The following is a 25,208-nucleotide window of genomic DNA, read 5'->3' as shown; positions in this document are numbered from 1 at the left end:
CAGGAACCTTCCACCTGGGAGACCCGCCTGTTCATCTCTCTATCAACTCCACTGGGAAGGACTGAACGCAAGCCAGGCAGTCTCCATCTGACAAGGACAAATGGCCCGAGGACTGGTCAGACTCCCCCATCCACATCCCCTCACAGAAAGGATGGTGGTAGTCTCCCTCCTTGCTGTGCTCCAAAGCATCCTGAAAGTCCACAGATTAATCATAGGCAGTGCTTAGAGCTGCCTGCCTCTGGTCTCTACTAGAAGGGCATTGGTTTTCCCCAAAGACTAGCTACCAGTCATAGGTGGGCTGCAAGAATGCTGGATAGTCACTGATCTCCTGTACATCTAGATATCCGATGTCACACTATTAATAAGTCAGTTTACAGCTCCGAATAATAATGATAAAGTTAATTGACAGCCTGGTAGCTTTACCTATGAAGCAAAATGTTTGATTAGCTTTGAGTCCCCAGTCTTTGTAACCAGCACAATCTCTCTGATGTATAGTCACCAATTCCTAAGACATTTAATCCAAAGACAAGCCTCCTGAACATGAAGCAGTCTGCTCACAGTGAACTATCAGAAGGCCGAGAGACTGGGAAACCTTTAACAAATGACTTGGCTTCTCTGAACTCCAGTAGGCATCTCTCCAGTCCAGACTGAATGCTGGAAACATTTACTGAATGCCCACTTTAAGAGAATTCTGAAGTAACACAAGCTTAAACACAATAGTGGCATGGGGCATTGTTTGGAGAAAGGTGGAATAGGATGGCATGGCTTGGGGAAGTTAGTATTGGGACAAATAGGAGACAGAGGAAAATGGTCAAGTATAGTTGGTGCAACACTTATAATCCCTGAACTTGAGAGCTGATGCAAGAGGCCAACTGTGAGCTCAAAGCTAGCCTGGGCTATACAGAACATCCTGATAAGACATGGTAACATAGTGAGACCTTACCTCAAAAATTTCAACAAAAATGAGAGTAAAAAGATGGTTCCATGGTTAAGAACACCCATGTCAGGCAGCTCACAACCTCTTGTATCTCCAGCTCCAAGGAATCTGATACCTTCTGGCTTCTGTGCACATTTGTATTCATGTACACATATCACACACACACACACACACACACACACACACACACACACACACACACACACACGAGACTCAGGGAACATCTTGGAAGAGATGGGGTTGGAAGATTTTAAGAACTAGACAGCCAGGAAATCTGCTGTAAGATGTGTCTCCTGGAAATGATAGAGACTCTTCACCCATGATGCCTCAACAATACGGTTGGCTAAACAAGACTTGAACAAGTACAACACCAAAAGACCTGCTAACATACAAGGGGGAAAACTCAAAGGGCTCCACCTCTAAACAAAGAACTACAGACAACTAAGGAATACTGAGAGTAGGAGAAATAGTCTTCCACAGCTATGAGTCCCCTAATAGGTTATCAGTACCAAATGGTCAGCCCTGAAATCATATACATACAAGTAACACTAAACAGACTGAACAAGCTGTGTGTTGTGTGTGGCATGGTATGAGTGTGCATACATGTGGTGTGTGTGTGTGTGTGTGTGTGTGTGTGTGTGTGAAACAATAACAACTGAAAAAAAGCCCATGAATTTGTAAATTTGGGAGGAAGTAGATATGGGAGGTGTTGGAAGAAGGAAAGAGGAAATATGATGTAATTATCTTTTAATTTTTTAAGAAGACAACAAATGTATTAGGGTTCTACTGAGGAAAAGAACTGATAGAATGAATGTAAATATTCATACATATATGAATGTATAATATATATATATATGTATATGTGTGTGTGTATGTGTGTGTGTGATTTATTAGAATGACTTACAGGCTGTGGTACAGCTAGTCCAACAATGGCTGTCTACCGACAAAAGGTTCAAGAATACAGTAGTTATTCAGTTAACAAGGCTAGATGTCTCAGTTTGTCTTCAGTATGCTCTAGAATCCCAAGGAAATAACTCTAATGCCAGCAAAGGAATGGACTTGCTAACAAGAGTGAGAGCAAGCAGGCAAAGAGAATAAGCTTCACTCTCCTGTGTCCTTTAGACAGACTGCCAGCAGAAGGTGTGGCCCAGATTAGAGGTGAATCTTCCCACTTCAAAAGATATGGATAGAGGCATATGTTCCTACCTCAAAAGATCCAGATTAAAAGTGAATCTTTCAATTGGGTGGTGCACGCCTTTGATCCCAGCCTCCAGGAGGCAGAGGCAAGTGGATATCTATGAGTTGGAGGATACCCTGGTCTACAGAGCTAGTTCCAGGACAGCCAAGGCTATACAGAGAAACCCTGTCTGGATAAACAACAATAGCAACAAAGTGGGTGTTCCCACTTCAAATGTGACTGCGGTGAGGACCTGGCTGATGAAAGTGGCCTATGCTGCCATCTGATCCCATGGTGATATCAAGATCCATGTTGTTGCCTAAGGCCACGTTTGGGGCCAAGGTCCTACTGCAGCCAGGGTGTGTGTTGACATCCATCCCCTGTGTTATAAACTGAGCACCATGTGGATGTCCATGGTCTGGGCTACCACCTGAAGCCATGTTGACGTCTGAGGGCCATGATGCCACTGGAGTCGATGCTAATCTGAGGGGCCTGCACTGCCACTTGTGGCCATGATGGTGTTTGGCCCATGCTGCTGCAGTGAGCCATGTCTGAGATCCCACTGTAGCCAGGGTGTGTGTTGATGTCCATGACCCATGTTACTACCAAAAGCCACAGGAATATCTGTGGTCTAGGTTGCTATGTGAGGTCATGTTGATGTTATGGGTAGGACTCTCCCACCCCCTCATGGTGCCATACTGATGTGAATGGACTGCACTGCCATCTGGGGGCCAGGTTGGTGTCTGTGGCTCTGGCTACCTCAGAGGGGCTTGTCTGGGTCAGTGGTCCTACTGCATGTTTGTGGTCTCTGATGTTACTGGGTAATATGTAGAAGCCCATGATCCATGCTCCTGTTGACTGTAGAGGACAGGTAAGCTACTTTTACAGTGGTATCCATGGCTGCAGATGCGCAAATGAGAAAGAAAGACATGGAAAGCTTCTGTGATAACCCCTACCCCCACCACAACCTCCTCAAAAAAAAAAAAATAACAGCTAAAACAGGAAACCATCCAAGAGAATTCTTAAAAGACAGGCAATGGTAGCACATGCCTTTAATGGGCTGAGGCAGCTAAATCTCTGTGAGTTCAAGGCCAGCCTGGTCTACTGAGTGAGTTCCAGGACAGCCAAGGCTATACAGAGAAACCCTGTCTTGAACCCCCTCCCCCCAAAATACTATAAAGATGCTGAAGCTAGCTCTCCACAATTGATGACTTCTGGCAGGAATGCAGGAGGGGGCCGACTCAGTTCTATTTAAGGAGCAGGCCACTGAGAGTCTGACCATGTCCACAGAGGATATAGATAGCACAAATTGGGCTTGTTTTAATTTTCATTTTTATTTTTTATTTCTGGGGGGTGGAGGAAGGTCATAAGGGTGGGGGTCAGACATAGAAGGACTGGAAAATGAGTGTGATAGGGTTGTATGATGTGCAATTCCCAAAGAATCTATAAAAATACTGTTTAAAAAAAGAAAAGAATTATTTAATTAAGAAAAAAAATCCCTCACAAATACCGAGATGCTTGGGTTTTAGTTAATTCCAGATGTAGTCAAAATGACAACCAAGTATAGTCATCATAGTAAATTTCTCAGAAAAAATCTTAAAAAATGAAAAAAATCAACAAAATGAAATAAAAAAACATGACTAAGGATATTAAACAATGACAAACCTGAGCAGCTTTTGCTTGTGTCACTAGAGTACAGAGCATTCTAAGGAGAGGCAGAGGCTGAGAGCTGAGGGATGGGAGATGGCTCCATGATTAAAGTGCTTGTTGCACACATGTGAGCGCATGAGTCTGGACCCCTAGATCCCATCTGAAGCTTGGCATGGTAGCTCGTCTGCAATTCCCAGTACTTTATGCAGAACAGGATGCAGAGACAGGAGAATCCCAGGGCCCCAAAGGCCAGCTACCCTGGAGCCCTGGAGTACACAGTGGAAAATAATAAGAGATACTTTTACATTTGTTGACAACCATGATAGATGAGAGAGAGAGAGAGAGAGAGAGAGAGAGAGAGAGAGAGAGAGAGAGAGAGAGAGAGAGAGAGAGAGAGAGAGAGTTGGGAACTGGATCTGCATTGAGCTGTACAAGGCATGTATTTCATCTCAAGTTTATACTTCATTCTGGCAATAGGAATCCATTAAATTCTTGGGGGTGTGGGAACGACATGATCAAGGCTGTGCTTTGGGGATGGAAATCTGGCAACTGCACAGAACTGTGAGCAGAGGCCAGAGGCAAGAGCACAGGAGGGAGGCTACCTTATTGCCTTTCCCAGGGTGCCGTAACAAGTCACTGATTTAAGGCTGTGCCATCTTCCTGCAGTTGGGAGCCAAGAAAGGCTCTAGGTAAAAGAACATTTTGAATTTTCCCTTCCCAGGAAAAACAGGTTAAAAGTCAATGTCAAGAACTGGAAAGGGCCTGAGAGCTTGGAAGCAAATAATTAACCCTGCCACCACACCCCAGATGCTGAAAGAAAACAAGAGGCCCCCTACCCAGAGACAGAAGGCTTTGTTCTCAGAACAAGCAGAAAGCTGCTTTATACAGGCCTCTGTTTCCCTTGACCCTGAGTTTCACATGGGAGAACCTAGAGAACACCCAGGTGGCTGCAGTGTCATCAAAACGCTCTAAACCACGGAAACCCCCACTTTCATCATGAAGATACTAATACTTGTACCCATTTTCACCTAAAGTGAGATGTTCTCTTTGTCAACCTAGTCAGGAAAGAGGTATTTGTAAATATGCAACTTCATTTGAAAGAAGAGAACCCAGATTGGAAGTGCCTATAAAGAGGTCCCCTGTTTGAAAACAATTTTCTAGGGAAGTCTTTTCCCAAGTTTGGCCACCAGTGAGCACACAGTCCACTACAGCTGTGGCAGAAGGGGACAGACTGTACCCCAAGATCTGGTCACACACACACACACACACACACACACACACACACACACACACAGTGTTGGTTTTGCAGGCTTAAATACAAATTATTGGGTCATAGATGCATGCATCAAGGTTCTAGAAAGCTGCTGAAACCAGGCAGAGTATGGTGGGTCTGATTCCCTGCAAAGAAGCCCTCAGAGGGCATTGCACGAAGCTTTGAAGATGAAACCTAACCGGAAATAAAATCTGGAGTAATAGAGATGCCCAGGCTGTGGGATATCTCCTGAGGAAATATGAAGGCGTGGGATGGAGATGGTCCAAGAGAAAAGCTGTATGTGCCTCAGGCGGTAACACTGATGAGGTGATGCTAGGCCATCCCTCTGGAGAATGGGTAACGCTACCTCAAGCTCTGGAGACCAGATGTAGAGATTCCAGGTTTAGTGCTTACCCTGCTGGGTTTCAGTCTTGCTTTGGCCCAGTCTTTCCCTTGTTATCATCCTCCTACCCCTCCCTTTCAGAATGGGGGTATTTACTCTGTGCCACTGTAGTGTAGGGGAATTTTACTTTTAGTTCCTGTTTTACAGGGGCTCACAGTTAAGATACTACTTTGACCATCGAGAGAGGTGTTGGGTTTTGAGGAACGTCAGCTGTGAAGACTTAGGAAAGTCAAAGTTAAGCTCACTTCGCATTGTGAGACAGCTATCAGGCAGGCAGGACAGCAGGTGGAAGGTGGAAATTAAAGTGATACAGATGGGTGTCAACAAGGCATGGACTTGTGATGGTCAAACCTCATCTTCAACCTGATTGGGTTTGAACCACCTAGGAGACACGCCTCTGAGTATACCCATGAGATAACTTCTAGACGTTTAAGTGAGAAAGGAAGACCCTCTCTGAATGGGAGTGGCACTCTCCCATGGCCTGGGATCCTAAACTGAATTAAAAGGAGAAAGCGAGCTGAGCATCAGCACATGGCTTCCTGACTGCAGATGCCATGTGATCAGCCACCTCACGCCCTGCAACCACAATTATCCCATGCCTTCTCTGCCATGATGGACTGTACCCTCAGAGCGTGAATCAAAATAAATCATTCCATCCTTACTCGGTTTTGTCAGCTATTTTGTCACAGCAGTGAGAAAAGAATCTAATGTAATAGTCCAAGATTAAGCTGTCACGTCTTTTGCTCAAGAGATGTGCATGTGTGAATATAAGAACACATGAGAACCATCCCGACAGTCTTTTTGGATGGATATGGGTGTTTCCTGTTCTCCTCAGGACTGGACAGTGTCCAACTGATAATGCTCATCTGGGTAGGCTTCATACAGGTGCCAAGTAGCAAAAAAAAAAAAAAGGGGGGGCTTTTTCTCCTTTGATTATTGCAAACCACCAAAATGCAAGCAGTTAGTGGCGTAGGCTGGTCTATGATGTCACCACTGTGTGGGAGCAGAAATGTGTCCACCTTTGGTGAGCATTTTATTAGGCGATCACTTCTTTTGTTGATGAAGATTAAACTCAGGCTTACACGTTGCCAACCCCAGGGAACCATTCGGGGAGGCGGCCCTCCCTTTTGGTGCATCAGAGCCGTTATATTGTGCATATTTTTATCCTCCCATAAGGCTCGAATACTGAAGAAGGTGGTTTTTCATGGCCATGTAAACACTGTATCCACTTCCCAGGATAACAGAGGAGGAGGGAGGGGACTCAGAATGGCTCAGCATTTCTGCCTACTGATCACCTTTATCCGAGGAAGCCAATTAATGCTCTACTTGGGACATCTTCATTTCCTACCTGTGTCGCCCTGAGAGGCAAAGAGGATGCTAGCAAGTTCATCCAAGTGTTCTACAGTGGAAGTTATGAAACCGAATGTCAGATCAAATGGGAAGGGCACAGGGAGACACTACAAAACTTTGATGGCTACCTATCCTCTAACTAACTAATAAGAAAGCTTCCTGCAACCAAGAGTCCCCCAGAGCATGTCTTCCATTGCTCCCTCTTGTTCATGCCTAATGGTTCCACTTGCTTTGCCTATCTGGACCTGCTGCCTCTACACCCTCAGGAGGGTACACTCAACCCACTGTCGAAATTCCACCATAGTGCTGATGCCCTTGGTAGCCTCCCCTGCCCACCTTGTAATTATAGCAATTAAGCGATCAAGCCTATATTAGTTACTTTTCTTGTTGTTATAAAATACTGTATGAAAGTTACCTAAGGAAGTGTATTTAGGCTTGTATTTTGAGAAGGGTCCATCATGGTGAGCTATGAAGAAAGAGAGTAGAGGCCAGACAGGAGGTAGGCATAGGGAATGGTGGGAAAATCTGAATATTTTGAAGACACAAGTGACCCGGATCCAATCATAGAGCATCCAAATAGAGAACCAAACTGCCAGGCTTGGTGGTGCCATTTATTTTGAGGCTAGCCTGAAGCATCATAGTGTTCCCTTTGCTGTGTCGAAAACTGTATTAAAAGCACAGCTTAGTAACGGAGTGAACAAGTGTACATGCAGATTTAAGACTGAACCACGCTGTGGTCCCTGGGGTCGAGGGAGGAAGGGGGCAGACTTCGAAATAAGGAAGTCCTCAGAAAGCGTCCATCATTTTGGAGTCTAGGGATAAAGAACATGAATTAAACTGAGACTGCTAGGTGAAATGATGAGACGTCAAGAACGCGGATGGTAAGGAGATATCGGTTGATTTATATTCAGGATAAAACACACCACAGAAGAATCTTAAATGGAGTCCATAAGTAGCCTGGGCACCTTCGTAAAGAATGAGACCACTCAGGAAAACATGGAGGCCTGGGACCAGATGGAGATTATCACACAGCTCCTGCATGGGTTCTGGAGGGGGCTGTCTCAGGGACTGTCTGGAGGGCAGGTTCAAAACCGTGTCCCTTGGCTCAGAGGTCTCATTTATCATGTATTCTCAGAATTGCCAGGTGTGGTTGGCTTTTCTTGTCATGGGCCGAAAAGAGTCACCTGGGAATAATGCTTAGGGTTGGAAGAATAAAAGAATCAGAATCCAGGCACATTGGTGCATTCCTGTAATCCCCACATCCTACAGACTGAATTCACGCTTTTCCACAGCCTATATAAAGAAATCTTATTTATTAATTTTTATCTTTTTCTTTGTATGTACATGTGTGTGAGATTTTGCATGCGTGCAGTATTCACAGAGGCCAGAAGAGAACATCAGATTCCCTGGAGCTAGAGTTACAGGCGGCTGTGAGTTGCCCAACATTGGTGCTGGGAACTGAACTCAGGTCCTCAGCAAGAGCAGTAATCACACTTAACTGCTGAGCTATCTCTCCATCCCACTTCATTTATAGGGTTTAACACTCTGGAACTATATGGAAATGGTAAAATAAAAGAACTAGAGATTCTTGCTAATCTAACACTACAGCCAAGTGTAACCTGTCCTGGGTCTAGCTCAATCTTGTCTCTCTGTAATTTCTGGCATGTACTGTCTGCTTTTCCAAGCCAGGTACTCAGTGTGGCCCATTGCCTGGCCCTCCTGACCCATGCAGGAAGCCTGTCCTAAGACAGAGATTTAGAATAAGGAGAAGGCTGCTCAGAAGTCAGGCTCACACACTGTGCTCTCACTGTCAGCTGGTGTTCTGCAATGGAAGGAATATTCTCTCCATTCTCAATTTAGCATCCCTCTCTCCCCTCCCAGATCCAGGAGGAATAAAGAACATGGCTCAGAGTACATGTACATCCCTATGCCCCTAGTAAAGTCTTCATCACAATTTTCCAAGTTTTCACTCTTTCTTCCCTCAACAAACCTTTTATTATTGGACAACAGTAATTCTGCATCAAACACTGTCTCGTGCTTGGTTTTCCTCGAACCAGCAGATCAAACACACAAAGAACCATCACCACCAATCCCACAAGCCACCGAAGGCAAATCTGTGTACCTTCCAGGGAAACCTAAAGGGAAATGGCTGCAAATTTCTTCACAGGAAGATGGATCCTTAGACTCCGTGTCTCAGTGTATCAACAGCAGAAGAATCTGTGATTAACCGAAATAGGAACCCATGCTCTGTAGTGGCCTTGGATTCTGCTGGGACATGCTTAGGTGGTGATTCATGGGAGCTCCCTCTGTTGGAGGACTTAGGAAAAATGCCAAGGCCTAATAGGAAGTTGTCTCACCTAGGAGTGCTGGGAGAAAATGGTGAAATAGGGTTTCCTAGCCATCATCCACAACGCACAGGCTCTGATTGTCATAGGGATTTTAGAAGGAGAAATGGCAGTTGCCAGGCAATAGCTGACCAGATTTATTTGCTTGAACATATGGGGCTCTCCTTGGGGCCCCCTGAAACAGTTTCATGGCCTTTCTAAGAGTTGAAGACACTGAATTAGCAGATACATATGACAGACACTGGGATGGGGGTTTCTACCAAGAGCACCCCACTCTAAACAGGAGGTGATGGGTGGAGGAGGCCCTCAAAGGCAATGTCAAGAGAATCACAGAATGTTGACAAATCACAGGGCTCTCCTAACATGATATTTTCATAGCTTAAATGGGCGCAACTCGGGAATAGCAAGAGATCCAGACAAAGTCACACGGCTGAGGATACAGCAGAAAGGTGACAATTCTCATCTAGCACGACTGGGGATGCAGCAGAAGGAGGATTATGATTATCATCCAGCACAGCCTGTTCTCCTGTCCCTGTGCAGACACCATGAAGCCACTCAATGTACTCCAGCAGAGTCCTTGCTAGGGAAGTTTACTGAGCCCCGTGACTGAAGAAGCAGACCACATATATGTGGGTTGAGGACCTGGATATCAGATATAACTGTCACTTTCACTTTCCACTCTTTTAACATATCTTTGGAGAGGAAGAATGTGGGGACCACAAGACAGGAAGAGGCTGGGCTGCATTCAGCCTTCCTGATGCTCTACCAGAGCTGAACTCTGGTCCTCTGTGTGGGCATCCTCGGGGCACATGGGAGATGACCCTCATGGTTACACACGTGGTGGGTGTGGGCTGATTTGGGTTCTCTGGTGTTTCTGCATGATCTCTGCATATTTCTGATCAGGAAGAAAGAGACACGCTCCGCAGAGAAAATGCCTAGGATGCAGGTAATAAAAAGGCTAGTGATGATGCTTCCCACAAACAGCCACCAGCAAGCCTCACCACCACAGCCATAAAACACCCACGCCTGCCATAACCCGAATCCAGCTCTGCACGACTTTCCCGCCCCGCACCTCCCAACCCAGCTCTGCGCCACTCTGCAGCAGAGTGCATCACAGACTCCCCGGGAGACAGGGTGACCCAACAACCATCCAGAACCCAGTGAGTCCCTTACTCCTCCTCACCACCAAGGGCGAGTCCCACCTGCTGAGATAGGACTAAGGGAGGGGAGGTGTATAAAACCGCAATGATCTGTCACCTTTATGGGTTTCCCAGACAACAGCATGGAGACAGACAAGGATAATAGAATTCCCTACCATCCATCTCCCAGTTCAGCAGCCTCTCTCTCACAGCCAGGGTTTCCTCTTCGCATGCCTTCTCCCAGCTGGTTCCAGATGCTCTGGCAGCCCCTTCCTCAGTCGGCCGCAGCAGCCTAGAAGCATGCAGACTATCAGGTTTACTTAACACCTGTGACAGGTGGAGCTGAGCTGGGGACATCACCTGCCTTTTGGAGCTCTCACCACAGACTGATGACAGCAGTGCCATTGACAAGGCACCTGCTTTGCCAGTCAGAAAACTAAGACCTGGGTGTCAGGACTAGATTACAAGACTGTCATCCAAAGATGTAGTTGGTGGCCACCACCAATGCTTTTAGGCATTCCAGTCAAGGTTTATATTCTAATGAAGACACGAATCTTACTCAGCAATGGAGAGCTAAGCCTTTCTTTCTTTTTTATTCCATGCATCCTAACCACAGTTTCACCCCCCTCCACTCCTCCCAGTCCCTCCAGATTCACTCCTCTGTTACCCTTCAAAAAAAGCAGACCTCCCAGGGATATCCACCAAAAAAGGCCTAACAAGTTACAATAAGACTAGGCAGAAACCCCCTTTTATTTATTTATTTGTTTATTTATTTATTTTATTGCATTCATGTTTTGCCTGCATGCATGTCTGTGTGAGGGTGCCAGATGCCCTGGAACTGGAGTTACAGACAGTTGTGAGCTGCTATATAGATGCTGGGAATTGAACCCAGGTCCTCTAGAAGAGTAGCCAGTGCCTTTAACCTCTGAGTCATCGCTCGAGGCCCCAATGAGCTTTTCTTTTAAAAATTGTATTAACGCTTTAAGTATTTCACCCACGCATATAACATATTTTAAATATATTCCTTCCCTAGCTCCTTCCAGATCCACACGCTACTTCCCCACATGGTCCCAAGTTTATTTGGTTGGTTGGTTTGGTTTTATTTTATTTGCATGGATTTTGCCTGCAGGTCTGTCTGTGTACCACATGCACATTACCTACAGAGGCAAGAAGAGTATATCAGTTTCTCCTAGGTTTCGAGTTACAGATAGTTGAGATCCTCCATGTGGGTGCTAGGAATCAAACCTGTGTCCTCTAGAAAAACAGTCAGAGCTCTTAACATTTGAGCCATCTCTCCAGCACTCCCTTTTTTGTATAATTCACCAAATCCAGTTTGTGCCACCTATATAATCAAGGGTGAAAAGCTGTTTTCGTCCCCATAAAGAGACTCCATGACTTAGGCAACTCTTACAAAAGAAAGCATTTAATTGGGAGTAAGCTTACAGTTTCAGAGGTTTAGTCCATTATCACTATGGTGGGTGCATGGCATCATGCAGGCAGGCATGGCCCTAGAGCAGTAGCTGAGAGCTACATCCTGATTCTAAGAGAACTGGGCTAGCATGGTCTTTTGAAACCTCAAAGCCCACCCCCAGGAACATACTTCTTCCATCAAGGCCAAACCTACTCAAACAAGCCACACCTCCTAATCCTTCTCAAATGTATTTGATGACAAAGCATTCAACTATATGAGCCTATGGAGACCATTCTTATTCAAAACATCAGAGAACCATCCACAAGAATGTAATCAATACCAAACTCCTAAAGAAATCTGACTCCCTCTTCCCCAGAAGGGAGGGATGGAGGCTTGTGAGTCCCACCTGCTTCCATATTGGAATGCTAACTGGCTTGATCTTGTGCAGATCTTGTGAAAGAAGCCTGTGCTGTTAGCTCATGAGTGCAGTGTTCTATCACATACAGAAGACAATGTTCCACTCCTATCTTCCCTGACCATCTGGGGTTTACAATCCTCCCACTTTTTTTCCTTGATGATTCCCTAAGTCTTGGGGGTAAAGGATGTGATTTAGGTGGTCCATTTGTAGCTGAACACTGCACAAATGCATTTGTGAGCCTTTGCACTAGCAATTGTCCACTGCATAAAGAAACTTCTCTGGTGGTTCTGGGAGCTTCACAGAATAGAATTTTAAATATACACAAGGATATATTGCCCTGAGAGGTTTGCTCAGCACTCAAATTGCCTGCTTGAATGACCACCGCCCTTAGATTTTCCATCCCCTTTATAAGTCAATCTTGTGTATATCCTCCTATGATGGTCATTGACCGAGATGCAGTTTCTCTCATGCAAACATTTCTGCCCCTTTGCTGAGAGTCTTAAGAATTTCATGGACCACTTGACACTCTGCTTTTATTTCTTCTCATACTATCCTCAAATTGGCCCTGTGATGTGGAGAGAGCGGTGGTTGGACTAATCTCACAAATGTGAGCAGGAGGGCTCAGCAGGGCAAAATCTGGCCAGGCAAGAAAGCCATGAGCAGCCAGGCAAGAAAGCCATGGGTAGCACAGACAGATGAGGGCCCAGGTTTGGGCAATCCTTTCTTGGCACTCTTCTGCACACATCCAAGTTACATCCGAGGAGCTCACCTATGAATGAACAAACCTCCCACAAACCAATCACTGCAAAGCAACCAACCGTGCCACCCCTTGGTAACAACTAAGGAAAGCCTTCCTTCTCCTGTCTGAGCCCCATTTGGCCAATCAGACACGAGCATGATGTAGTTGTCCTAGGCTGTGTCCCAGCCTGTGCCCTGGAGAGAGGAGGCAAGGCTGCTTGTCTCACTACCAGAGAGCCATTATGCTTATGCGATAAGCTCTGAGGGAAGGGAGAACCACAACATCTTCATTATAAAGGAGATGTGAACAGCTGCCTCACCACTCAGTTAACACTCTCCACAGGGAGCAGAAACAGCAAACAGGAAACCGAAGGAGAGATGCTGAGGGGGACAGCAGGCAGCTGCTCCAAGACAGGGTGCCAGAATGTCAACCACAAGCTGCAAGTCCCTCTCTGACTTCTGTGTGCTTCGTGACAAAGTACAAATGCCTTGAATTTCAAGGGTCTCAGTGTCTCCCCAGCTGAGTTTTGTGTGTGTGTGTGTGTGTGTGTGTGTGTGTGTGTGTGTGAGATCCAGTTGTTTGTGTGTGTGTGTGTGTGTGATCCAGTTGTTTGTTTGTGTGTGTGTGTGTGTGTGTGTGTGTGTGTGTGTGTGTGTGTGTGACTGAAGGGGTTCAGGAGTATATGTGGTCATGCATGTGTGTGGAAGCCCAAAGTTGACATTGACTGTCTTCCTCAAGTGCCCTCTACTTTATCTACTGAGTCAAGACCTTATGCTGAACCAAACCAGAACTGGCCCATTAGGCTAGTCTAGCTGGCCAGCTTGCAGCAGGAATCTGCTGCCTCCTGTGCACTGGGATTACAGGTGGCCGCCAGGCCTGCTCAGCTTTCATGTGGATTCTGGGGATCTGAACTCTGGTCTTCACATTTGTATAACAAGTCATTTCCCTAGTCTCCTTTCCAGTTTTCTTTGCCATATTTCCAGTGTGTTCTTAGGCTCTGATCCTCAGCAGACACCTTTTCCCTGTATGTGTGCTAAGGGAAAGAGCTTGTGCACCCAGACACATAAAGGCCTATACAGCAAAGCAATAGAATGAGCAAGGTGGAAGGAAATCGTTATGCCAGGCATATATCTAATAGCTACAGACTGCATATGAAATAGCCTGACCACCAGATGCAGGAAAGTGACTTTGATACTAGAGGACACAGCATGTCTCTGGGGTCAAAGGGTGGCCCAACAATGCCAAGCTCAAATCTTCATTCTGATTTCTGCCCACAAAACTTCATCCCCATTCCTTGATATACTGTGTCCACTGCCCACTGCCCACCAGAAACCTATCCATCAGTAACCTAAGAAAGCATTACAGTGCAAGAAAAAAATCTAGAGTGGCAGGTTTAAAAAAAATAGTGGTGTAGGGAAGATGATGTAAAACCTAGAAACCCAGGTCTGGCAAACACACAGGTCTAATGGTGTCTGTCACAGAAACATGATGAAGAGATGAATGGTCCCCACCATGCAGAGATGGGCAGACTGCAAGGGACAACGTGGAAGGGCAGCAGGCTCCACTCCATCACTGACAAATGGAGTGACTCAGAGCTCATCACTCTGAGTCTTGTTTTCTTCCTCTGATCTGGGAAGATGGCTCAGCCTGCAATATACTTGTTCCACAATCATGGGACCTAAGTCTATTCTCATCACTGACATAAAAAAGCTGGGCAGTGCAGCTCATGCCTGTTGTTAAAGTGCTGGGAAGACACAGCAGAAGGATCCCTAGTGATTGATAGGCAGCCAGGTTAGCTGGGCCAGCAGGCTCCAGGTTCAACAGGAGACTCTGTCTCAAAAACTACGGTGGAGAATGATTGACAAAGACACTTAGTGTCAACCTCTGGCCTTGACACACACATGCACACACATTTACACACACAAAAACATACACACAAAAACTAGAACTATAAAAAAGAGAAATAGTAATGTCTCTCTGCCAACCTCCAGTGTTGTTAAGAGTCAAGTTCATGATTCAAATTATAAGAATGAGCTTCTCAAACTCCGGGGGAAGAATGCACACCTCTCCTCAGGGTACAGAACTACTATTGCTGAAATATTTTGTGCTTATTAAAAAAATTTCAATCAGAAAAAAGCCTACTCACTCCAGTCTAAATAAAAATGGATTTTAAAATTGCATGTCTACAATCCATTTCCAGGACTTAGAGAAATAAATTAAACAAACACACAAAAAATGAATGTTTGCCTATTTGACCAAGAATTCTACTGGTAAGAAATTACCCTGAGGAAAAAGCTTATGCGTGCTTTCATTACTTAGCTACAATGATGCTTCTTCCAGTATGTTTCATAAAAGGTAAAAAATAAATACAAACCAACCTGAAAAACCCTTGGACTCCACCTAGGGAGATTTCCTTCAACGTACCACAGTATCTCCCAAAGTTAAACACCAAGAAAACACTACAAAGGCTAAAATCATATTGTGCATAAAAATATTTTAGATGTGCTTTGAAATAAAGAAAAACGATGTTATAAAATAGTGCAATCTTATCTGCATAATTCTGTGTATGTAAATTGTGCAGAAAAATGTTTTAAATAAATGCAACTCAATAGTTACTAACCACCTCCCTAGGAGGATCACAGGGGATTTTGATTTTGTTTCATTTGATTATTGGTATTTTTAACATTTTCTAAAGAAACCAGACTTAACTTTGCAGTGCTAAGGAAATACCCAATGAGATTACTACATCATCTTCAAAACAGTCAGGGACTGGAAAGATGGCTCAGTGGTTAAGAGCACAGGCTGCTCCTGCAGAGTGTAAGTTCAGTTCCTAACACCCACACAGCATCTGACACCAACCTGGGCATCCAGATCCAAGGGACCTGGCCCCTTTTTCTGATCTCTATGGACACCTGCACACGCATGGTATCCTAAACACACACATGCACAAACAAATAAGACATAAAATATTTTTTAAGACAGAACCTGGAGCTGGGGAGATGGCTCCACAGTTAAGAGCAGCTACTGCTCTTGCACAGCACACGTGCTGAGTTCAGTTCCCAGTACCCACATGGCAGCTGGTCACCACTTGTAATTCCAGTTCCAGGGCATTTGATTTCCCCACTTTGGACTTCTGTGAGAACCTGCACTCATGTGGTATATTTAAACTTAAACAGGTGTATGCACATATACAGAAAAAAAATAAATGTTGAGGCTAGAGAAATGACTCAGTAGTTATGAGAACTTGCTGCTCTTCCAGAGGACCTGGGGTTGGTTCCCAGAACCTGAGTTCAGTTCCTACCTGTGTTGGGTGACTCAGAACTGCCTGTAACTCCAGCTCCACGAGAGCTGATGCCAATGAGTGACACACACACACACACACACACACACACACACACACTAAACATAAAATTTAAAAATAAACAAATCCTTAAAAAATAATGGTACTCATACCCACTCCACCCCCGAGCCACCTGTCCATGATACTGTCACCTCTCAGGTGTATGGCACACATGTCTTCAAAGCCCTGCTTCCCTCAGCATGTCTCCTAGGACACATCATTTAGATGTCATTATGACTTTTTGTAGATCTGCCCTGTCCCACTTGACACACACCCTGTAGATATTACCATGCCCAGCACAGAGCCTTTCCCACAGCAAACCCTCATACATGTTACCAAGCTTAACCTGTGATAAAAGATTCCTGCATGTTCAAGGACATGGGCATCTTTAGCTAAACTGAACTCCTTCATCAGACCCAGTTCTTATCCCAGAAATCATCGCTGACTGTATGCACTTTATATCCCAGACATGGAGACGGTACTGGATATATAGCTTACTTGGCAGCATGTTCCCTAGCTTATAGGAAGCCCTGGGTTGATCATCAGCACCACAGAGAACTGGGTATGAGGGTGCACATCTGTAATCCTAGCATTCTGGAGGCAGAAGTGGGAGAGGCAAGAAGTTCAAGGTCATCCATTGCACACAGTGAGTTCAAGGCCAGTTTGGGCTACATGAGACCTTCCCTGTCTCAAAGGAGTAGGGAGAAAGTACCATTTTCACACCCATTTTCAGAAGAAGCAGGGGCAGAGTAGTAGTCCCTATAGCTCTGAGTTAATGGGAAAACTCATCTTAAAATTCTCTTTATGGCTCTACAATGAAGTACTCCCTAAGAGCAATACATGCCCAGTTCCCACTGAAAAACAAGACATCAGTTGTCACTCCTAGTAAAAAGCTTTGGCTCCAGTGGGATGGACCAGAGCTCAAGTCCAATTGTATGGAAGTTCTGATGCCAAGGTCACTGCTGTCCTTTTCTCAGAACAACCTCCAAGTTACCATCTCAGCTAACCCTCTCAGCCTGTTCTCCACATCTAGTAAGATGACACTGGATTCTCACTTTCCCCCTGAGACCCTTATAGAATCCTCTACACTCTGAACAAAGACATTTAAGATGGTTCCTACGCAATGATCCTCTACATCTTCTGGAGCAGGAAGACCATGGTGGTTATTTGCTATTATTTGTGTAAGTACTGGCATAATAAACACCTGTTTATCATCTTTCTTGGATCTGGTAGATTCATTTAAACCCTGCCTTTATCCCTCTCTCTCTCTCTCTCTCTCTCTCTCTCTCTCATACACACACACACACACACACACACACACACACACACACACACACACACACACACACAGTCCCTTCGAGTCCCTCAAATCAGATATCTCTTCTAGGTAAATACATCTGGAATGTCTCCTTGCCCTTATTAAACCCTAATTACACAGCAGAGGGACATGGAGCATCCATCAGATCTCCAGATAAAAGGTATCACCCCAGAGAGCCCCTCCCAGCTCCTCCCATCTTCCAAAGGCCATCATTAGTCTCTCTGGCATCCATCTCTCCCTCCCTGGCTTACCAGTCTATAGTTACACACTGTGTCTCCAGCGCGTCTCTTCCAGACTTCAGGTAGGTGCTCTCTGTCTCAGCAGTGTTTATCTAATGAATGAAAGGCTAGACTATCGGTGGAACAATTGAGTTACCAAAACACATAGGTGAGAACATGCCAAAGCAGGGAAATGTACTAGACAAGCAGACTTGGGGTCAAAAGGAGATGCTGGCAGCTACAGTGTCTTGGCTCAAGAACTGAAAACAGAGTAACAAGAGTAAGAGGTGAGCCTGGAGAGTTCCAGGAGGCCCTATCAGAAGAGCTAGTGGTTATCTTGATATATCCCCTTGGTCGGACACTGTGTGTGCTGGGAAGGGAGAATGGGCACACTGTGGCAAAGCCAACCCCTTCAACCTGCTTCTGGCACTGTCCCAGTCAGGTTGGCATCTGCACTTTTGGACACAGAGGCATTGGCAGGCAGCCCCTCAGAGGTGCCTTCAGGCCTGACATGCTGTAGTTACCACTGCTGCATTGGGCCGACAGAGCCCAGATATACCCCTCTGACATCTGCCACACCAGGTGTCTTTACTCTGACATGGGGCCCACGACACAGCACTTCCTTGTTCTTTCTGTCAGTCCTCTCAGGAACAATAGTGTCTGTATATGACACACAGGGCCTAGGATGCTGGGACCCAGCCTAAGACAGTCAATCCTATCAGTCCAGGTTAGGGAAGTCATGGGGGACAGAGCCTGCCTTGCCCTTGATGTTAACAAAGAGGATAAAGGAAACACCTTCCTCCTCTCTCAGGTATGGTCCAATCTGTGTGGGGATCTCCATCACTTTGCATATGGACTCAAGCCAAGTCTTCAAGGCCATTTAATCAGTAGGACCTGAGTCCAGGCACAGACGGGAAGAAGAAAGGCTTCCACTCAGGCTTTCACTCCAACCACATCACAGAGACATCTCTGCCACAACTTCCAGGAGGTCTTCCACACTCAGGCAGAGCAATCAACCTGCCAATCAACGAAGACTTTCTGAAAGCAGAAGACCATAAATCAAACCCGAAGGAAGCAGGAAGCCATTGAGCACCATGAAGAGGAGCAAGCCATGTTTGAGAGGCACTGAGGTAAGAGCAGGAGCCTCATGAAGAAGAGCAAGCCAGCCATGTTTGAGAGGCACTGAGGTAAGAGCAGGAGCCTCATGAAGAAGAGCAAGCCAGCCATGTTTGAGAGGCACTGAGGTAAGAGCAGGAGCCTCATGAAGAAGAGCCAGCCATGTTTGAGAGGCACTGAGGTAAGAGCAGGAGCCTCAGAAGCAGACATGCTGGCTGTGTGGCACTCTAGCCTTCTATAACACCATCTTCCCAAGGAGCAGGTTGCTGGGGAGCAATTTCCGAATGCTGCAAACCAGTAGATATTTGTTCCGGTTTAATGCTGTCGCACTGATAAAACATGCAGACTGGAAGCAACTCAGGGGAAGGAAAGGGTTTATTTGGCTTATTGTGAGGATGCTGCACAAAAGAAGAAAGATAATTATTACTGTTGTGTACCCAAGGGTGGGTCTGATGTATTCAGAAAAGCTCCGGTCTCTCCTGTTCTAATCTAAGGGAGTCTACTCTAAGAAGTATGCCTGAACAAAGGCCACCCTCCTTATATAGTGAACAGCATGGCAAACAAGGTAATGACAAGGAATGAGGAACTTTTGCCTCAATCAGTCTTTTACAGGAGTCTCGTGAGGGAGAAGATTGTTTCTCTGGCCCTACTGGCTCAGAACAGCACACAAAATCACAAACATGTTATTACTCTGTCCTCATGTGTTGTTTCTGACATATTTGGAGGGAGAGCGTTGCTTTCAATACCTGGCTGCTTCCAGTGCATGGTCTTAAGTCATCTCACATACATACATACATACATACATACATACATTGTTCTGAGTCAGGGCCATGAATTAGTCACAAAGGAAAAGTAAGGTAGATTGGGGTGGTCTACACATTGTAAGATTGGTTACAACATTTCTCTTAAAAGTCAGTTCATTCTGAACAGGTGGCATATACAGTATGTCAGCAGAATAGGAACATAGTTATAAATGACCTCAAGGCTCATTATTAAATTGGTTGCAGATTGAATTGTAAAGACAAACCTTAAACAGCATTTCTAGAAAAAAAACATTCCATGGCTTGTACTTCCAGGTCACAGTTCATCACTGAAGGAAGTTGGAGCAGGAGCTGAAGAAGGAATTTGAACCAGAAACCACAGAGGAATGCTGCTGACTCACTCACATACACTCTTCCAGCTTCCTTTGCCCAGCACCACCTGACCAGGGACTGATGCCACCCACAGTGGGGTGGACCCTTCCTACATCAATTAACAAACAAGATACTTCCACACACACAGCCCATTGGCCAATTTGATCTGTTTAATCCCTCAAATGAACCTCCCTTCTTGGACATTTCTAGGTTGTGTCAAGTTGAACGTCAAAGCAAAGTATTTCTGATATCCATGCAAAATAATTAACATCTACAGACAGACTAATGAACTCTGAAGGGAGACACCGCCCTTGCTTGGTGCAAACAACTAGTTCCATTTCCCATGTCACTGGTCTCCTGTGAACTGGTTGTGGTCTCACATGTTAAAGAAATTAAATAAAAAATATTCAAGACATGTTCATTTTTGTGTGAGAATCATTTAATGTTTTATTGTCAATTATTTTTTCAATGGAAGCTGATAATGAAGGTGGGTGGGGTCTAAGTGTGGCTTAAATGCTACAAATGAATGTTTCATCACACCTGGCTTTTGTGCAGCTGGAGGTGGAGCCCAGAGTACCCATGCACAAGGCCAGCCCTCTTCCAACTGAATAGCATGCACAGCCCTCAAATGCCTTTTTATTAAGCCTCATTAAGTACTCAGTTACCTACAGCTAAAATCAAGTAAACCTCTATAAAAAGCTTCTGTAAAAACAGTATTTTTAGGGCTGATGAGATGCCTCAGTGAGTAAAAGTGCTTGCTACCAAGGCCAATGACCTAGGTTTGGATCGTGTGCACCTGCATGGTGGAAGATGAGAACTGACTCCTGGAAACTGTCCTCTGGTCTCTAGGAGTGTGCATGTGTACTGTTGCATGTGTGCTGTGTGTGTGTGTGTGTGTGTGTGTATGTGTGAAACAATGCCAGACATAGGAGTACATATAATAACCCTACAGATATATAATAACCCTACATACAGATAATAACCCTAGAACTAGGGAGGCTGAAGCAAGTGTAAAAGAACAAAGCCAGCATGTGCTACAGACTAATGCCTTCCTTTAAACACAAAACAACAAAAACCAAGTAAGAGAAACCAGCATCACCCAGTACACACAGTACCTTCATGTTTTAGTATATTCCGTCTTCAAAGCCAGAGTGATGTTGGCTTTGTTATTTTTGTTATGGTATGTACTCCAATGGAAGCACAGAATCTGTCTCCAAGAAGTGTGCTGCAGCAGACCCTTCTCCGCACACCAGAAGCAGCTTTTTAATTAATACTGCCTGAAAGATGTGGACCAGGATCAGCTACCTGGAGATGCAATCTCAATTCCAACTTCCCTTTCTGGGCCCACTATGCCTAGTTTGCAGTAATTGCCCCCAAAGACAGGATTAATTAAGGAAAATGAAGTTGACTTTCTGCACATGTCTGTTGCTGTTAGAGGAATACATTGCTTAGAACTGCTAAGGACAGAGGTGCCGGCAAGCTCTCTGACCCCAAGAAAGGCTGGGAGACAATGCAAACTTCAGCTTTTTCTTTTCTGTTCTTTTTAAATTTAAATTAGAAACAAGCTTGCTTCACATATCAATCCCAGCTCCCTCTCCCTCCCCTTTTCCCCTGCCCCTCAGCAACCCCCAACCCCTCACCTCATGCCCCCTCCCTTCCCCAGGGAAGGTGAGGCCCTCCATGCGAGATCTCCAAAGTCTGTCATATCATCCGGGGCAGGGTCTAGGCCCTCCTCCATGTGTCCAGGCAAACTTCAGCTTTTTCCTTGCAGGTAAAATATGCACAAGGCTATCAAGGGATCTAAGAAATACCACTGGGAGTCACTTCAGTATATGAACATGAGGGATTACTTAGGGAAGTAGCAGCATGTATGTATGCTCAAGCACTTTGCAAAGATTAAAACCTAGGAACTAGGTCCTGGGAAGAGCACTTGCTTAACATGCACAAGATCCTGGGTTCAATTTACATACCATAAAACAAGCAGAAAATTGAGGAGTTGGTGGCATACCTCAGTTGATAGAGTGCTTGCCTAGGCCTGCAAAGCCATGGATTGAGCCCCAGCACAACTTACACACGTGATAATTTACCCAGCACTCAGGAGGTAGAGGTAGAAGAATCAGAAGTTCAAGGTCATCTTTGGTTACATTGTGATTTTGAAGCCAGTCTGAGCTGGAGACTTTCTCAAAACAAGCAAACGAGGATCCAAGTTAGGCATTGGGATACATTCCTTTAATCACAGCAGTCAGAAGGCTGAGGCAGGAGGATGGGGGATTTGAGAATGTCCTGGCCTACATATTAAGCCACTATTTCCAAACAAGAAAAAAAAAGAGTAAAAGGAAAAGAGAAAGCAATGAACTGGAAGGAGTTGAATGACTTATGAAAATGTTGATAATGGTCCTAAAATGTGAAGAAATAAAGAGACATAGCACCACATGTACATACTGCAAACTGAGTACTAAATAAAGACAAAAGCAAACAAAAGAGCCGGGCGGTGGTGGTGCACGCCTTTAATCCCAGCACTCGGGAGGCAGAGGCAGGCGGATCTCTGTGAGTTCGAGGCCGGGCTGGACCGATAGCCTCCAAAACAATACAGAGAAACACTGTCTCCTAAAAACCAAAAAAAAAAAAAAAAAAAAAAAAAAAAAAAAGAGCAAACAAAAGAGGAGTAGGGTGCCAGGAAGAAAGTCAAGCGAATGATAACTGGCATCGTCCTTCTACCCCCAAACCTCATACGCTCAAAGCTGATTCCCTACATTACAAGATATGGAAACTGGAGAGACAGTTCAGAGGCTAAGAGTACCCAATGCTCTTTCAGAGGCCCTGGGTTTTATTCTTAGCACCCATGTGGTGGCTCACAGCCATTTGTCACTCCAGCTCCAGGGTGTAAGCATTTTGGGCAGATCAGGATGGGTCAGTTATTCTGGCACTCAGGAGTCACAGAATACTGAGTGTTACACAGCTCAGATAGAAACGTATCCTGGAACTCAAGAGCTACAGATACTGAGTGTTACACAGCTCAGATGGAAAGGTATCCTGGAGCTCGGGAGCCAGACTACCACAGGTTGTAGTAAGCTTAGCTGCTTACAGCCCTGCCTCAGGGAAAGGCTTGCCCAGTGTATTGGTTCCACTCCGGCTATGCTCCAGCAGGACAGGGTCTTCCAGCAGGGGATGTTCGCCCAGTGTAGCAGTTTTGCTTGGCAGGAGGTTTCTCCGAGGAAGTTGCTACAGTTCAGCTCTGCTCCTGGTAAGTGGAGAGTGGAGAGTGGAGAGCAGGGAGCCAAGAGCCGAATACACTCCACTCTGCCAAGGGAAGGTTTCCCCAGCAAAAGTGTTATAGCCCTGCTCACTCTGCTCTGCCCAGAGTCGCCGCCACCACAAAAGAATATCTTCACCCAAAGCTCATCTAAGGGGTTTATTGGAAGGAAGCAGGTGGACTGGCCGAGCTGAACAGACACAGGGTTCATATATAGGGATTCTTGGGGGTGGGGATGTTTTTCCAGGGTAGGGATTGGTCAGATTTCAGTGCTGAGCTCAGATTGCCTAGAGCCAGGATTGGTTAGTTTTCTGCACAGGATTAGGGTCAGATTCGGTTCTGGTTTCAGGGCCAAAGTATGTTTCTTTCTCTGGTCCTTTTTAGCCTTTTGGCTCCAATTTTAGGGCCAGGGTGCATTTCTTTCACTGACTCAGATTCCAGGGACAAAGTGTGTTCCTTTGGCACTGGTTTCAGAGCCAGGGAACATTTCTTTGGTTCTGGTTGCAGGGCCAAAGTGTGTTTCGTTGGCTCTGCTCAGGGTGTGTTTCTTTGGCTGGTCCCTTTTCCCTACACAGGGGATCTGGCACCTTCTGGCCTCAGCAGGCACTGAATGCACGTGGTACACTCACATACATGCAAGCAAACACTCATGCACATAAAATAAAATAAATGCATTTTAATTACAAGGTATATAAACTTTCAGGGAATAGTAGATTACAGCTTTTGTGTGTCTGGTACATGCCCATGGGTATGAATGTGTGAGTACATGCAACCCATGTTCATGTCTATAGGGGAGAGGATGTGCCATCAATCTCCGATTTATTCCCTTGAGACAACATCTCTCACTGAAACCGTTGCTGGCCTGGAAGTCAGCAAGCCCGAGTGATGCCCCTATCTTCATTCCCCACAGTACTAAGATCATAAGTCCAGCTTTTTGCATGGGTGGTAAGCATTTAAACCCAGGTCATCATGCTTCCACAGCAAGCACTCATTCACTAAGCCAACTCCTCAGCCTGCTCATAGATTTCTAGAAGACTGGGAACAACCTACCCCCTAAAGTCGCATGCAACAGTATAGCAGGAAGAGAAATTGAAGGAGATGTCAACGTGTGAATAAAGGGCCATCGCCTGCAGTGAGATGGACTAGAAGTCATATCCTTGCTCCACTCCTTGCTCCCTGGGTACCTCCAATGAGTAGAGGACCAGCAGCTGGCACAGTCTGTAGCCTGCATGTAAATGTGGACCAAGCAACACAAAAGGGCTTCATCCACAACTGCTCCCCTCATCATCTCGGCACCTGGGAGGGGAGGTGCTGGGCTGGGCCGTTTGGTATTTCCTGTCTCACACTCAGGGGCCATGAGAGGTGAAGGGACACCGCCACAGCCTCTTTGTTCTTGCCTTGCCCCCTCCAATCTCATTTTCCCTTCTGGAAATGGCTGAAATCATCACTATGATATTTAAAAACCCAAGTTACTGTCCTGTGCCCAAAGTAATAAATGTTTTATAGTTTCAATTAAACTGGATGTGGGAGAGCTGGATCCTTTTTCTCTCTGGCTGATGAGTCACCCGGACCCATTACCCGACTCTCCATTAATTATAAACAGGTCGCACACTGCCCAGCATCTTCCAGAGACTGTGCAATGAGATGGCATGTTGATGCCATGAGCATGCCCACCACATCTTCAGACTTTCTCTGCCTTTCTTTCTGCTGGCTTCAGATCCCAGGAGGAGGGCCATGAACATCAAAGCCAAAGCCAGGGCTCTCATTTCAATGAATGCTTGGGCCATCTTGTCATCAGCTTGACAACCACCTACTATGTGGCCTTCCCATCAGGATAATTACTATCTTACAGAAGATGTACCTTGTCCTCAGAAGGTGCTAAATGGCCTACACAGCTGTTAAGTTGCAAAGATGAGATTTCAGACCAATCTCAAAACCCCCTAGTTTGACTATTAAGAATTTTTTAGTCCCTTCTCTAATCAGTACTTCAAATGAACTGGAGATAAGAG

The sequence above is a fragment of the Mesocricetus auratus genome, unplaced genomic scaffold (genome assembly GCF_017639785.1).
Source record: "Mesocricetus auratus isolate SY011 unplaced genomic scaffold, BCM_Maur_2.0 Super-Scaffold_100007, whole genome shotgun sequence".
NCBI lineage: Eukaryota > Metazoa > Chordata > Mammalia > Rodentia > Cricetidae > Mesocricetus > Mesocricetus auratus.
This window is presented reverse-complemented; position numbering follows the sequence as displayed.